Source organism: Marmota monax, unplaced genomic scaffold, assembly GCF_021218885.2.
Source record: "Marmota monax isolate L192 unplaced genomic scaffold, Marmota_monax_Labrador192_F-V1.1 WCK01_AAM20220418_F8-fsc00029, whole genome shotgun sequence".
NCBI lineage: Eukaryota > Metazoa > Chordata > Mammalia > Rodentia > Sciuridae > Marmota > Marmota monax.
The window spans coordinates 11,893,275-11,909,498 of NW_026693024.1; the positions used below are offsets into that span (position 1 = coordinate 11,893,275).

General features: G+C 45.8%; 1 long non-coding RNA gene across 2 annotated transcripts in view; it reads left to right on the plus strand.

Annotated features, from left to right (window-relative positions):
- Positions 1-429: 429 nt before the first annotated feature.
- The window catches only part of LOC124098582 (uncharacterized), a 40,055-nt gene continuing 24,260 nt past the window's right edge, over positions 430-16,224 (plus strand). For both annotated transcript variants that reach the window (XR_009227650.1, XR_006853616.2), the window contains exons 1-3: positions 430-581; positions 4,323-4,421; positions 12,647-12,802. This is a non-coding gene — a long non-coding RNA (uncharacterized LOC124098582). The remainder of the gene's footprint in view (positions 582-4,322; positions 4,422-12,646; positions 12,803-16,224) is intronic.

Below are 16,224 nucleotides of genomic sequence, written 5' to 3' on the forward strand. Positions count from 1 at the left end.
AGGCTCAGAAGGTAAACAAGAGAGCAGCAGCACCCCATGAAAACACACTCCTTCGCTTCCCAAGTGTCACACCTTTCCAAAGGAAAGAGCAATCTGAATTCCAGCGTTCCAGGTGACAGAATGTCTATTCCCAGAAAACAGATGATCCCACACTCCGACATGGGGCCCACTCTGCCTGGGACTGTGCCCTGGCTCCTAGCCAGGCCTGGGCCCCCATCTCCTTAACACTATCATGAATATCAGCCCAGGTAGTTCTGTAGATCAGAAAAAGATACCCTGTCTCTTTATTTTTACTATTAAAAAAAAAAACCACTTTTTCATCCTTCTTTGCTTTCCACTATTTTCCAGTATCCCTCCTTCCCCACCCTTTCCATTAGAGTCAGTATTCAAAAAAAAAAAAAAAAAAAACCAACCCTGAGAATTGGGTCACACGGGTGGAAGGAAGGAGAGTGGGAGTATTCGTGCTTCTCATTCCAAGTCCTTCTGGCTTCTAGAATTGTAAAGGCCAGCAGTCAGCCCTTTCGGCGCAAAGGGAAGGAATCTGCGGGAATTCTTGTGGAAGGAGAGAAGACACTAACGAGGTAACGAGGAAAGATGTTTTCTAAAAGAGCTTCGTGTCTGGAAGAGGGTGACCGAGAAGGGGGCTTGGGAAGAGGGGTCAGGGCCCGCAGGATGGGAAGGGGGTGAGAGTGAGTTTATGTAAAGTGGAAGGTTCTGAAGGAAGAGAGCCAGAGAGGCAATCCACCCACGAGAACTGGGAGGAGGAGGAGAGATGGAGAAGACGAGCTGATGAATACTTTGAACCCGAGCCAAGAAAATTGAGTAATGAGAAACCATGGCACTTGTGACTTATTGTGCATGCAGATTCTATGTAGCTTTGGGCAGTGAGAGGGAATTTCAGAGTCTAAAGTCACTTGTGTGTGCAGCTGTCTTGGTGTACGAGGATGAACTGGAAAATCAAATATGAGATATGTGGTGTGCATGTGTGTGTGTTGCTCTGAAGACCCTAAAGGAGAATCCCCTCCTGCCACTGCAGCCCCTCCTGGGGACCCAGGGTCTGCCCCCCCCCCCCCCCCCCGCTGTCATGCAACACTGGACTGGAGCCACCTTTCCAGGTGGTCATCCAAGACAGATCCTATTTGTAGCCCTCCGTTCCCCTGGTTCCAGAGACTTCCTGGGGGGGGGGAGGGTTATCTTCTCATCCACAGGCCTTTCCTCTGAGTACAAAGTCACAGTACTGTGACATACACTGTGTTGTAAATCTCAGTAGGGTATAAATGGAGCAGCATGAGTGAAAGGGATTTTCAGCTGAGATCAAAGGCCAGGTAGCAGGACAGATGGGACATCAACAACTACCGGTCATCTCTTGGTCCCTTCCTCTGGTCCATGACCTGCAATTTCACTGGCCCTCCTTGCTATTCCTCAAACACCCTGTGCACCTGCTGTCTTTGCCTGAAGGCTCTGACCCTGCACATCGAGGGACTTGGAGATCTCCTTTATCTAAATTGTCTCCTGCACCATGTCACCCACTTTAAACTTTTTTATGGCATTTACTACTACCTGAGCCTATCTAGGGTATCTTTTGTGTTTCCTACAAGGGAGTTTTCTGCCGTAGGTACTTGTTTAGCTGACTTCCCCAGCCCTCCTATTCCATATAATCATGAAGATAGCCTTTAAACAGTAAAGAATGAGGGAGACCGGTGTTGACAAAGACCCACCCACAAGAGCAATGCTTTTTATTAAGGAAGTAAATATCTGAGGGTTTGCTTTTGTTGTGTGGTTCTAAGAAGGCTCAGAGGCCCCCAGGTGAGTTCAAAGTCCCCTCTGTTTACCGGGTAGAATAAACCTTATTATAATGGACACACTAGAATTCGCAGACAGAGAGGGCTTGGCTCTTTCTTTGACTCATCTCCATAGAGATGGTCCTCTGTTTGCAGCTGGCCTGGACTCTGGTGGGGGAGGAGGTTAGGGCTGGGCACACAGGAGTTTAAGACACTTTCAAGGCTCCCTGGCTTGCTTTGATCACGGGCCAGTAGCTGCTACAGGTGGCAGCCCTGGGTTTCTGCTCAGCAGGGTCCCAGCTCTTGGGTGCACATGTGGAGAAGGTGTGAAAACCTTCTTTCTCTGGAGCCCAGGCTCAGCCAGCAGCCAGCAGCCAGCCCAGGGCTCCTTAGTCAGGGGCAGCCTCATGGCCTCCTTGGGGAGAGTCCACGACTTCCCCTGTGTCAGCCCCTCACCACCAGCTCCGTTTCCACGCCCAGCCCTGCACCTCCACCTTCCTGCATCCCAGTGCCCCCAAGGGCTCTCCTGGCAAGGTTCACCCAGCCTGCTGTGTTCGGCCCTCCACTTCCCAACTCCTTAGCCCCATCCTGGGACCCCCTGCTTCCACCAGAAGAGCAGGGGCCAGGACCACCAGGTACAAAGATTCTCTGGCAGGCCATTTATCTTATCTTTATGAGCTGCAACTTGGGTAAGTCACTTCTTGAAACTCCATTTCTTTATTTGTAACTATTGGATAAATTCCCTGATTTAACTCAGAGCATCTCTTGGCTCCAAAAAGACAATGAACAGTTTACACACTGGTCTTATGAATCGCCAGTTCCCAGTCTTTGGGAGCTAGTCCAGGCGATACAATGTGACCTAACAAGCAGACTCATGGACAATCAGCTTCCACAGTCAAAGGGTCCAAGGGGATCCACCAATGAGCGGTGGCTTTATTTACATCTGAGCTTTGCCTATGTCCAGTCTTAAGAAAAATTGTTGAAGATGAGGATGTTGGCATCAGGCTGAGCTCTAAAGCAATAGCTTGAGGGAGAAGGGGCTTTGCACACTCAAATCACTATTTTGACAATTGTCCTCTTAACCCATACACAAGGCTGACCCAGTTACATACAAAGTCTAATAATCTGGGCGTGGCCAAATGTGGTCCCAGAGGCCACCATCACTGTTACACAACTAATCATTTCGCAAGTCTTGCCTCATCAAAACTATGTTTTTCTCTCAGTTTTGTTTGTCTTTCAAACACCCTGATTACAAATTGCAGACCTGGGCAACCCCAAACGAAAGTCTCGTCGTCATCTGGCTTTGGCAATTTCCTCTCCAACTAACTGTGGGAACAGAAATATAGACTCATGGGTGCAGGGGGTGGGTGGGATCTTGGAGGTCAGGGGGGCTGTCCTCCCATCAGGGTCCTCAGCCAGTCGACATGATCATTGGCTTATGGAATCCCTACTTGGTGCCAGATGCTTGGGTGCTGAAGGGACTTCGCCAAGACACTGAGCAAGATCCTGTCTCTGATCTCACAGAGGCATGTCAATAAGCAGTTGGGACGCACCTATAAACACAGTCTAGTTGTACACTCAGGGGGCTGAGGGGCCTGGGGGAGGGAATGTCACCCAGGGTTAGGGGGTCAAAGGGCTTCTTGGGAGAGGTGGAATCTTTCCTCCAGCCCCAACTTTCCTGAGGTATAACTGACAAAATATTCTGCACGACTTGATGGACCACTGTATGCATACTTGGCGGAATAATCACCACTCAAGCTAATTAGCATACCCACCACCTCCCAGGATGCCCATTTGATTTTGAGAAGTGGAGTTTTGCAGGGAAAAAAAAAAAGGAGTGAGCTAGAAGGAGACGCAAAGGGGGAAGGAAGGTGTTCCAGGAAGAGCTTAGAGCATGTGCACGTGAGGGTGGGAGGCGAGAAAGGAAGGATAGGAAGAGGGAAGGGAAGGGAAGTAAGGGAGCCAGCCAGGGTCAGGGGACAAACTGTGCTCAGTGCTTATTCAGGGAATGGCCAGGAGTCTCCAGCCTGAAGTGAGAAGTTCAAGGTGAGGGGTGGTGGGAGTGAGGCTGGAGCAGGCAGTGGACCCCCCACTCCCCCACCAGGAGGAGCCTTGCCAAGGAGGTGGGACTTCCTCCCGACCAGGTTCAGGGCACACCACTTCCAAACATGGCACCCGCTGCCTTTAAGAAAGCAGGAAGGCTGCGCTTACCTTCCCCAACTCTGAAGCAGGACCTAAGACCCTCGTGTGAGAGGTGGCCTCCTTGAAGCTGGAGGAGAAGATCATCCTTATCTCTGAAGACCTGGGGACACTGAGAAGAATCTCAACAACAGACATGGCTGAGATCCCAAGTTCACTGCCATCAGATCCCACCCCCTTTCCACTCATGCTCCTCCGTGCCTCTCCACTCTTCCCCACACAGAAGCATGAACATGCACAAGTTTTCCTGTTTGTCTCTTTCCTTCCTGAGGCTCTGTGTCAGGGAAAGCTTGCATCAAATGTACATGCCTGACTTTTTCTTGTGGCTGGATTTTGTCCCAGGGACAAATGAACCTAGCAAAGAGAGAAGAAAGGAGACTCTTCCTGCCCTGCACTCCCAGAGACAAGGTGGTGAACAGTACAGCCGTTAGAGAATGCTAGGTGAGTCCTCAAGTCTCTCAGGGGTCCCATCAGCGGACCATTCGTTCCACTGTGAGCCAGGTCACATGGTAAGTAAAATATTTGTCAAACAGAGCCTGAAGCTGCATCCAAGAGGACAGGCATGGTCCCCGCGGTTCCAAGAGCAATGTTCTCCATGTCTGAAGACCCTCCCTGCCCATCCCATTTCCTCTTTTCAGGCTTGACAAGCCTAGCCCCCCACTTCTCTTGGGAAGCATGGGGTTTGGAAAGTCCAGCTTTCTCCCTCTTACCTCTCCTCTAGAGAAGTGAGTTGTCTACACCACAGAGGTTCCACTGGGGCATAGATGGAGCAGGTGAAAGCAGTCCTGGAGTGCAGGGTGGACGTTTGCACTGACAGTGAGCCCACCTTTCTTTGCCTCTTAGCTACCCACTTTCTCTCTGCTCTTGCCTCTTGCCCCAGGAGCATTCTCTTTACATGTTGCTTGCTTTGCTAAGCTCCAGGTCCAGTTACCAGGGTTCTTTTGACAGCATCTTACTCTGAACCCATGTAAATTTGAAGTCAAATTGGCAATATGGTAAGAAGCGCCTCCAGAGTCACAAAGACCCGGGCTGGAAATGTGGCTCATCTGGTTAATATCTGTGTGACTTCAGGCAAGTGACTTAATTTTTCTGAGTTTCTGCTTCTTCATAGGTATAGTGCTTACAACTAGAGCTTTCCTCTTTAGATTTGTCTTTAGTATTGTGGAGAAGTTCCAACTTTCCCACTGAAGGGTTTGATATTTGATCCTGGCAATAGACAGGTTAATAGGAGCAAAGGCATGAGACATTTACTTAACCGTCCTTTTATGGGTAACAGGAAGCTTCAGACTGAAGACCTAATGACCCAGGGCAAACTATCCATTTTTAGTGTAGGTTCGACAAAGCATGGGTGGCCATGTAGAGATAAGATTGGGTAGAAAAGGTATGACCTAGTGGTAATGGATTGAGGGGGAAAAAAATTTGCTTAGATTCTTCTTGACCTCCTAGGTAAGGGGCAGGATCTTCTCTAGAACCAGATCTTAAGACCTATAATTAAATAAGCTGTGTCCCCCTAGGGATTCATCTTTCTTTATTTTCTCCGGCAAGTCTTACAGAAAGGTCGGGGAAAGTTGTAGCAATATTCTCAGCTTTTATGACTGGCTTTGGAGGAAATGGATCCTGGTTTCTATGACCCACCTTGGGGAAGAGGAATTCTAATTTCTGTGGCTTGCTTTAGGGAAGAAGGGGAAGCGTCAGAGAATAGGGCAGGAGAAAAAGAAAATTCACTTCAGAGGATACTTCTGAGGCCTCCGCTGGGGGGTACCATTTTCTGAGCTCCCAAAAGCAAATGGCACACACTAATAACTATAAAAGATAGAAGTGACAATGGTGGTCTTGCTCTTCCTCACAGTGATACATGGTTTCACTCTGATTAGTTACTTGGAGCCTCAGTTTCCCCATCTGCTGAGAATAGTAGCAAGGATTTGGCAGCACTATTTAAGGATCTAAGTGCACAGTGGATCTTGGAGCATGTTTACTTTCTTGACTTTGACCTCCAGTGGATCCCCGGCCTCCGCTAGGCCCCTTCCTTCTATCTTGAGATGTTCCTATCAGGGTCCCAAATCTTTCTGGGTAAACATCCTGGGAAAACATGAGAGAGGATCTTCCTTTTGGCTATCCAAGATCAGAGAGTCACACCCTGCTCCTGTGTTATCTCTTATTCTCTCTTTCCTCGCTGCCATGGGCTAAACCGTGTCCACCCACCCCCGACTCTGACACACAGACACACCAAAAAGGAATGTGGAAGTCCTAATCCTCAGTTCCTGTGAATGGGGAAAAAGTTCACTGTGGATTCCATCAAGTTAAGATGAAGTCCTGGGGATTATCCCTAATCCAGTATAACCACCGTTCTTATAAGAGGAGGAGAGAAAAATATGTGAAGACAGAGACACAGGGAGAAGATGATCGCTATGTGAAGATGGAGGCAGACTGAAGTGATTTGGTCTTGTCTTCAATGCATCCCATAGGAAAAGAATAAATAGCCCTGGAACTCCTTGGCTGTCAGCATCTTTTTCTAGCAGTTTCCAAGGGAGGAAGGCTCTGCGGGCACAATGGTATCAGACTTCTGGCCTCCAGAACTATGGGTCTTTGTTACAGAAAGGAATGCATTGTCTCCATTACTAGTTAGAGTCCAAATGATGGAAAGGTCTATTAATTGGTCAAATAAACATTCCTGAAGCCCACCTTTAAAATGGCCAGTTAGTTACCCAATTAGGATTTAGGAATACACTATGTGAATATGTATAAGATAAAATGAGTGCAAACTGAGGGTGTAGCTCAGTGGTAGAGCACTGGCCTAGCATGTGCAAAATCCTAGGTCTAATCCGGAGCACCACACATCAACCCCCGACCCCCAAACACACACACACACACACACACACACGGTAGATGGAAAAGGGTCACAGTGATCGAGAAGGAAAGAAAACTGCTTTAAAAGGGTTCAAAACACTGCTTCTTAATGGATAAGAGAAAGCAACTTGTAAAAGTTGGAAAGGTCTTAAATGAATGTCAGGACAGGAAGAAAAATATAGGGCCATAATTCAAGGGTCTTAGGGGAGCTGGCATTTTTGTGCTGATTTAATCTAAGATTTCAGCTTTAACAAGGGGTAAGGTTTACAGTCTGAAAATTAGCCACAAGGTATAACTTTACCCCTGACTTAACAGAGAACTTGAAGAATAGAGCAAGCAGCTCTGTCAGAACTTGCCAAGCAACTGCAGAATGCTGTTTGAACAAAGCACAGTTGCCCTGCCTGTGAATTACAGGAAGAAAGGAAGGAAGAAAAAGAGAGAGCTTCAGGGCTTTTCATTCTTTTTCTATGGGATGTATTGAAGAAAAGATCAATTCACAAGTCACAGACCCAGCTGGAAAACGTAGGGCCAAACAAAGCACAGGGCCACGAGTCGCTCACCCCCAACTTGCAGGAGCTCTGCGTCTGGGAGGACATTCAAAGGCAGGGCATGATTGTGGTGGAATCCCCTTGGTACTGGGCTTCTGCAAGCTATATCCAAATGTCATCTGTGTCTTAAAAACCAGAACAGACAGTGATGGCCTTGGAGTTATGCAGAGTACTCAGATCTCTGCTGGTGGGCACGGGGAAGGAAATGGGGCCTTGCACATCGGACAGAACCATCAGTTCTCTTGCAGTGGATTGTGGCTCCATATAAGCACCTTTAAGACTTCCTGGACATCTGATGTTTTCACTTACACAGCATCCCTTCCAACCCTGCTTTTGGGAACCCTGTTCTGATTTTCCCCTAGGGATTCATCTTTCTTTATTTTCAGTCCCTGGTTGTAGGTGTGAGTACATGACCACAGCCTGACCAATCAGGGTATTTCATTGTCCTGGAGCAAGGTAGTAATTGTTTTAGAGAAGGCATGTGACCAAAGCCTGGCCAATCAGGGTAGTCCAGTGGTAGTAATTGTTTACGGGAAGGCACATGACCACAGCCTGGCCAGAGTAATTCATTGTCCTGGAGGCAGTAACCGATTTAGGGATGGGCACATGTCACAAATCAGCCCAAAGAAGTTTTGTGGAGGAGAAAAATAAAATAAAATGGAATAGCGTTATTTGGGGCACTTAAAATAGTTGAGAGACTACTGTCAAACCAAATCTCAGACGTGTCTGCTACTGAACCTTTGGATTGGGCCAGAAACGCATGAAAGATGACCTTTGAAATAACACTAATCTCTATTGACCTTGTATACAACAGACCCCATGCCCCATACTACCCAGAGTCTGAGGCTGTACCCAGTCTCTTTTTCATAAACCAACATCACTTCTGCCAGCAGCAATCATAATCCCTGTCTAACAAATGATGTCATTACCAGCCCCCTTGTGGCTTAAAGCTATAAACCCAGCTGCCATCTTGCAAAACCTCAGAGCACATTCTCAAGACTGCAGGAATCAGTGTTGGCCTGCACTGAGGTCCTAATTGGCCCAATTTCTTGCCATTTTCTTTTTTTCTTGACTAGACTGATTTTATCTTAGGTCACAGGTTGATCCTAAGAACTTCGGCAAAAGCTATTGGTGCCGAGATGAAGGCAGCTGGGTTGCTAAGAGCACTGGAGGCCTGTGGAGCTGCCGCCATCTTGCTATCACATGGGAAGAGGCAGCCTGAGTGTGTTGAGGAGCAAGTGCTAATGAGACTGAGCCCCTGGATCCAGCTGCAACCAAAGCTTTTTTTCTGTTGCATGAACCAATATACTTCTTCCTTTGGTTTACTTAAGATTTTAGAAGTTATGTATCTTTTACTGGCAACCTAAAGATTTATAACACAGATCTTGGTAAGCTGCAATAGGTATGATGGCAAATATCATGGAAATTTAGAGAAGCCAGAGAGATTTATATGGCATATTGGATCTGAAAACTTGTAAAATAGGAGCTGACATGACCATGAGGAAAGAGTACAAAGAGTATTTTGAAAACATAAATCGATGGTATTATTCCTTTAAGTCCTTCTGGAGTGAGGGAATAGAAACAATGTTGTTAGAAAGAAAACAATAGTAATCTGATTCTTCTTGCAGTATTATGGCATCATACAGACCTATCCCAAGAGCAAGAACTGTGGGAGAGGATAGGCTCTGCACTAGGGAGACCAACTCTTCTTCTTGTCTGGGACTGTCCCTGTTTTAATGCTGAATGTCACTTGCCCTGGGAACCCCTTAGTCCCTGGCAAATCTAGATGGTCATTCATGTGCTTTTCTAGTCTGATCAGGTCATTTTACTTTTTCGAACCTCAGTTTCTTCATCAGTAAATAGGGCATATGTGGCAGGGGGAGGGTGCGGTGGGAGAACCAGCTGTAGTTTTCAAGTCATGATTTGGGGAGCTGCAGGCATTTGTGAAGGGCCACCACAGCCACTCCAGAAGGGGAAGGTGCTGAGCACCCTTTTCTGCTGTAGCCAGAGGAGTTTTTTTTTTCTGTGTGTTTTAAAAATAGGGATCTACCTAAGATTTGCTGGAGGGAGGGAGGACCTGCTCACCGAGGGACCTCCTCCAGAATGCCATGCTTTCTTTTCTTTGTTAAGAGGCAAATGGTTCTTATAGACCAGTGTTCCTGCACCTGGCTTCTCCTCCTAAGAGCCACTGAGGAACTTTAAAACAGTGTACATTCCTGGCTACCACCCCTGGAGGCTTTGGCTCCCCTGGAATTGGGTGGAGCTTGGGAACTGTATCTTTTTAAAAAAATCTTTGCAGGTGACACACATATGAATTATTGACAAATGTCAGTATGTTAACTATGATTAATAATAAATTACTTTCCACACACCTCACAAATGGCCAAGACATCACTGTTCCAGAAGCCATGTTCCAGAACATCTCAAACTTTCCATGCATCAAGAGGAAGGCTCTTTAAAAAAACAGATGACTGGGCTCCATCTCCAGGGTTTCTATTAAAGTAGGACCTGGAAGGGCCCAGAAATTCGCATTTCTAAAACACTTCCTGGAAGGTATTGGCTACATTCAGTAGCATCATTTTATACCACCAACTCCAGTAAGTTGCCTGGTCTCTTTGAATTCTGTCATCACTGTACCCTCCCCTTTCCCTGCCCCCCCCCCAAAGCACTTAGCAAATTATTGATGAATAAATGAGTGGAGAAGGGGTTTGTAGGCTTCGGTGATAGCCACCTTTCTTTTTTTTTTAAATTAAAATTTAAATAAAAAATTTTAATTGCTAAGTAACGATAACACGTATTTGTGGGGTACCATGTGATATTTCAATGCATGTATACAACATGAAATGATCAGATCAAGGTAATTGGTATTTTCATCCCCTCAAACATTTATCATTTATTTTCTACTGACTTTCTAAAGAATCTTGTGGCCGACACCCTTTAGCATGTGAGAAAGATTGCTACTGGCTATCTAAGGGGTATTGTCTCATGGAACTGTGGTTGAGAACATGGGTGGGAACAACAGGATTTCCTGCTCTTGGCTTTAGGGACTTTATGCTGAATACATAGAAGCAACTGCTTCTTTCTGTCTTGGAGCCTCCAGCCAAGTCCACTGGGCTTACTCAAAGACTCCATTTTGCTTTGTTTTTCACTGTCTGAGGCCAGAAGACTTAATTTTCTTCTACCAATCCCTCTCTGGCTTTCTTTAGCTTGTTGTTGTATTTAAGCTTTTAAATCAATTTGCTGGGATGTTATGCAAGCAATTCTGGTTGCTCCAACTCTCTATTCCTGTGGCTAAGCTTGTCATGGTTTCTCTGCAAGCTCCAGATGACCACTCTGATCTCTGCTCTGACTCGACAAGGCACCCAGTCATCCTGCATCCTTTGCCTTGTTTGGGGGGCTCTGTTGGGGCTGGAACAGCTGCGGGCAGCTTGGCACTATCTTTCCACCCCTCATTAGTACAAGAAATGTTTCTTGGACTACAGAACCTATCATGGCCACCACCCAGACCTCAAGGCCAGACACACCCCAAATAAAGTTAGAAAGGAGGAGAAACCACTGACCATCATTAGCCACTAAATAGGGGGTACTCGGTCCAAGTTCTGGAGGAACATTCAGATGGTTAAGTGGCTTTGCAGCCTTTATGTAACTGTTGAAATAAGAAACAGCATTCAGAAAACAAACACAAATAACAATCATAGAATTGAAAGAGAGTTTCCCTCTATTTCAGATCCTGCTTCTGGGGTGGTGACACGGACAGTCAATTCGTTGGCATTACAGTCCCACGTTTGCTAGGAAAACAAGATGTGTGTCGAACAGGCAGGAAATAGACGACCTTCCCAACTCCTCCCTGCAGAGAGGGTTTGGTTCTGACCAGAACCTGAGCTTATGGAGAAATAATCTCTTCTAAATCAGTTCTATAAAATCAGCCCAACTGAAGAGCCACGTCTGTGGCAAGGTGCAAAAGCAGCCTTATCTACCATCCCACTCAGGGGTCCCCACAGGTCCCTTCTCCAGAGTGACTGCTCAACAGTCGTCGGCAGCTGCCCAGCTATTGCCCAGTGGTAGTCAGCAAGGCAGGAAGCATGCATTTCCCCCTGCAGGGCAGAGATGCCTGCCAGAGCAGAACTGTCCCCTGGTGCACACTGGTCTAGGAGGCTTGGCCATGTGTGCTCTAGAAACATCCAGAATCTTCTTTGTGTTGTGTTAATGACATTTGTGTTTCAGGAAACACCTTTGAATCTTGCTGACAGGAAACTGTCTTGTTAGGTAATTAACACAAGGGAGGATTCAAAAGTTTTCCACTTAGAAACCTTGTGCACTGGACACTTTCCTTGTAGGGAGTCTATTGGGCTTTCACAACATGGTAGGTCATGGAGGGCAGGGCACTTGGAGGAGGGAGGGAAGGTGACCTGCATGTCCCTCTTAACATTGCCACTGGTCTTGGAATCAGGACATTTTTGTTTTTCCTGATTTACAAAATGTGTGCTGTCCCACAGGGGAAAGATTATGGGTGATTAAGAGTGACTGCAAGGAGAGATTGAAACCCACTCGTGCCATTCACAGAGATCAAGGAAATTCAAATACTGAGAGAAGGGCCAAGTTCACACCCTTGCAGGCATCAGAGAATGGGAAAGGCAGACTGTTTGTGGCCCCAGATGTACATTCTCACTACTAGGGGGAAACTCAGTGGTCCTCAAAGTTCATCTTTCTCATGGTGGGTTGAAAAAAAAAATTTTTTTTTTGTTAAGAAACACAATGAGTCCAAATAGCTTAGAGAACTTGAGAGAATCCCTATATGTGGGGAGAGAAGAGAAAGTCCCCACTGCATGGGGCAGCAGCACTCAGGAATCTGAAGGTCAGATGCATTAGGGAGGGAGAGCTAGCAGGGGAGGAAGGGAGTCGAGAGCAGGATCCATGTTTACCTCTGGGAAACAAAATCATTGGAGAAACAAACCAGAACTTTCCATAAAGCCTTTCTGTTTACACTTGGAAGAACCCAGAAGCAAAGGCAGTGTTCCCAGGAGTCTACAGGTGCCATGTTGCTACGTTTGGATTTTTCCAAGGAAGTGTCTGGAGGCAACATTGGCCTGATGTTCTGGCACCAGCTTGGAGAGAACTGCCCTCCGGCCCCTATTTCACAGGATTGGCTATTTATTTGTTTATTGGTAAATTCATGTTAACAGAAATAACTACGTATCTAACAGTTCAGAGTGATCCAGAAGTTCTTCTCATGCTCTGTGCCAATTTTACTTTCTCCTTGTGTCCTTCTAGACCTCCTCCTCCACCTTGATGGTTGAAGTCGTTTCAGCAGTTCCTCAAGAGCTGCTTTAACCACGAGGAGGCAGAGTGGAACATTCTTCTCTTTCATGATGTCCCAAACAAGTTGCCACATGGTAGCCCTGGTCTGAAGGAGATCCAGCATATAAGGTTGGCATCCCACCCATTAAACATGGTCTTTGTCATGAAGACATTTTCTGGTTGAGACCTCTTGACATGTTGGTGTTCCCTTTGGTGACCAGAGACAGTCAAGTCTCCTGAGATTCGTTTCATGCTATTGAGGGGTGACCATATCTTGAAGCACTGTGGTTGACAGTTGTGTCACAAAGTTATCAGTCTTCTGTAATCTCTGCCTGTATCATGACAGAAGGAGGATGTTGTCCTCTTATCACAGGTCAGTGTGGTAATCATAGCTGAACCATTTAATGGTAGCAGAATTCTGTAGGCTTTGGTTGATAGCAGGTCACTCAGTGCAGGGAGAATACTCCTTCCCAGCTCTGGTTCTGGGATTCCAGGACACTGCCAATGGAACAAGACTCAGTGTCCAAAACCATGCAAAAGGGGAAGTGTGGATCCATTAAAAAGAAACTGGAAGAAAAGAAACTGGATTCGTCTTGAGTTGTAACCCCAAGGTGGCTGTAATTTTTCCTGCACGGTTTCCCAGCAAACTATAAATAAATCAAACCATCAGAATGGCATATGGAGCTTTACAACTGGACCCTGGCACCAGGAATGTGCCTGGCTGACATTTTCTTAAGATAAAAAGGTACAAATTGGCTAAGATAAAGTCATTTTTCCATATATGTGTATATTCTTTTCTTAGCCAAATTGCAGGGATCCACTTGAACTTCACCCCTGCCACCCAGCCCGGAGCTTCTCAGTAAGTCCCCTAATAAGTTGCCCTCTGTGCCATCCTGGATCTGTCTGCCTCTTCAGTCTCATGGCACCTGGGGCCAGTTCTCCTTCCGTGGGACCAGGTTGTTCCAGAACACTCCCTTAGGACAAGGAAAGTGTGACATACAAGGAAGGAGAAATCACTGGAGGCTGGAGTGGGCTGGGGTGTTCAAGAGAAGATGTCAAGAAAATGCAGGTATGTGAGCTAAGCCTGGTATGCCGTGGTGGGGAGAGAAATTCATTGGAGCATTGCAGAAGCACTGATATCCAGGGAGGTGCATTAGGAAACAAAAATGTTTTCATGAATCATGTGATGCTGGCTGCTGGACTGAATTCTTATGTATGTGCCAAATTTTCATGTTGAAACTTGACCCCCAATGTAGCGATAATAGGAGGCAGCACCTTTGGAAGGTGACTGGATCATGAAGGTAGAATCCTCATGAATGGGATCAGTGTCCGTATAAAAATGACCTCCCAGAACTTTCTTGCCCCCTCCCTGCCATGTGAGGGTACAATGACAAGGCAGCACCTGCAGGTCTGGAAGATGGACCTCACCAGAATGCAACCAAGCTGGCACCCTGATCTTGGACTTGTAGTCTCCACAACTGTGAGAAATAAATTTGTTGTTTGTAAGCCACCCAGACTTGGGTACTTTGTGATAGCATCACTCTGCTTTTATCTCTCATCTCTTACTTTTCCTCTTTCCCGTGTGTTTTGCCTCTTGCTTCTCCTTTGCACATCTTAAGTCATTCAGCAGTGACCAGAGGCCCAGCTATCAGTAACCAGTGCTTTGACCTCCTTGTCCCATGAAATTCACATAGTATTTCATCTAAATTCCATTGCTTATTCTTCAAATGATATCCAACAACCCCATTCACTTATGCTTTCATTTTAGGTCTCTTCTCTTGCTTAATTTTCTCATTAGAAGAAGAAATTTGTGTAGGTGTCAAGATTCGGCCCTAGGTTGGCTGCTATAGTCATCCAAGAAATGTCCACCTACTCACTTGGGATATGTTGTAAACCATCATGCTCAAAGATGGGCCTCTTTTTTTTTTTTACATAAATGCATCAGGATTTGGGTGTCAGTGGAACAGAACTTTATTGAACATCTACCATGTTTGAGCTCTATGCTAGGCTCTATGGGAACAGAACCAAGACATTTTTAAAATCTTCATTTATTGGAATAGACAGATGCATAATAACTAACCGTGTTAACATTAAAATAAATTATTGCTTCAAGATGTTTTGCATTGTACTCTGTGCCCACACGGCAATCTGCATTGATGATGCATCTTTTGTTAAATTTATCTCAAATTCAAAGGATTCTTCTAGCCCTGGCCCCATTTCTAAATCCTCCCACTTTAAAAAAAACTAAAATACTCCCTTAATTGGCTGTAAAAATGGATTAATGGGTTTCCATGGGGAGAGCGTGGGTAAAAGAATTTTTTTTTCCAGAAAATTTTTTAAGCCTATAGGATGGTTTCAGTTGTCATGTGAAATTTACTATCTAGATCTTACAAAAAGAAATTCTTGGGGGCATTATGGATACATATCCTAAAATATAAAGGACAGCAAAAAAAGATTGTCCTAAGTCCAAAACATGCTCATGTGAGGCATTAAGGCTCCAGAATATGAGTATACTCTAAGAATAATTTTAATCAATGAGAATCCTGTAACGTAGTGTGATAAGGCTTAAGGAGCTATGTGTTCAGTGTAGTCAAGCTGTAGGTAAGGGATTCATCCACTGTGAACTTGAGAATGGAGAGATCCATTATCTCCATTTTCCGGTCATGGTTTAAGGGGACCATTTTAAGGAATAGCCAAGTGTAAGGTACTGATGTAAGCAATGGATACATATTACTCATCTAATTTCACAACAATCTAATAAGGCTGTGTGCAGAAAAGAGTTAACATGGGGGACTGAGACTGCTGTCCTTGGAAGGTCTGCTTGCATGGTCGGCCCTTCTTGGCATCAGGGATATTGTAGAGCGCCCCCACTATTCCATGACAATAGAGGTGCGCCATGTTGGAACTCTGTGTGCCATGGATGTTTATGCTGAGCACCTGTTTCCCTTCTTGGAGTCTGAAATTTGGGCATATGGTAGAGGGTGCCTAAGTGACCAGCTCCCAACTCAATCTCTGATGAGCTTCCCAGGTCAATGTTTCACACCTGTCATAATTCATTGTTGGAGAAGTTCCGTGCGTCTTGTGTGACTTCATGGGATGGGGTTCTTGGTAGCTCGTGCCTGGCTTTTTCCATGTGCCTTTCCCTTTGTGAGTCTTGATGAATGGCCTTTTGATGTAATGGAACCTAGTTGTGTGTTTGATGTATAGAACTTAGTTGTGGGTATGACTATATGATGAACACTGACTCACTGGGCCTGAGGATGATCTTGAGAATCCCCCCCCCCCGCCCCGCCCGAAAGGTGTGTGGCATTATTATTTTCATTTTAAGAGGAAGCTGATTCATGGAAAGGTTAAGTAACTATCCCAAGGCCACAAAGCAGGTCCATGGCACAATCAAGATTTGAACCCAAGCAGGCTGGCCACACAGCCCTAGCTTCTTAACTCTATGGAGGATCAAAAATTATAGCTATATCACCTCCCTTGTTAGGTGGCTATGAATCAGAGGAGGCAGGTTTGCTCAGAACATACTAGATACTCAACAAAAAAATATA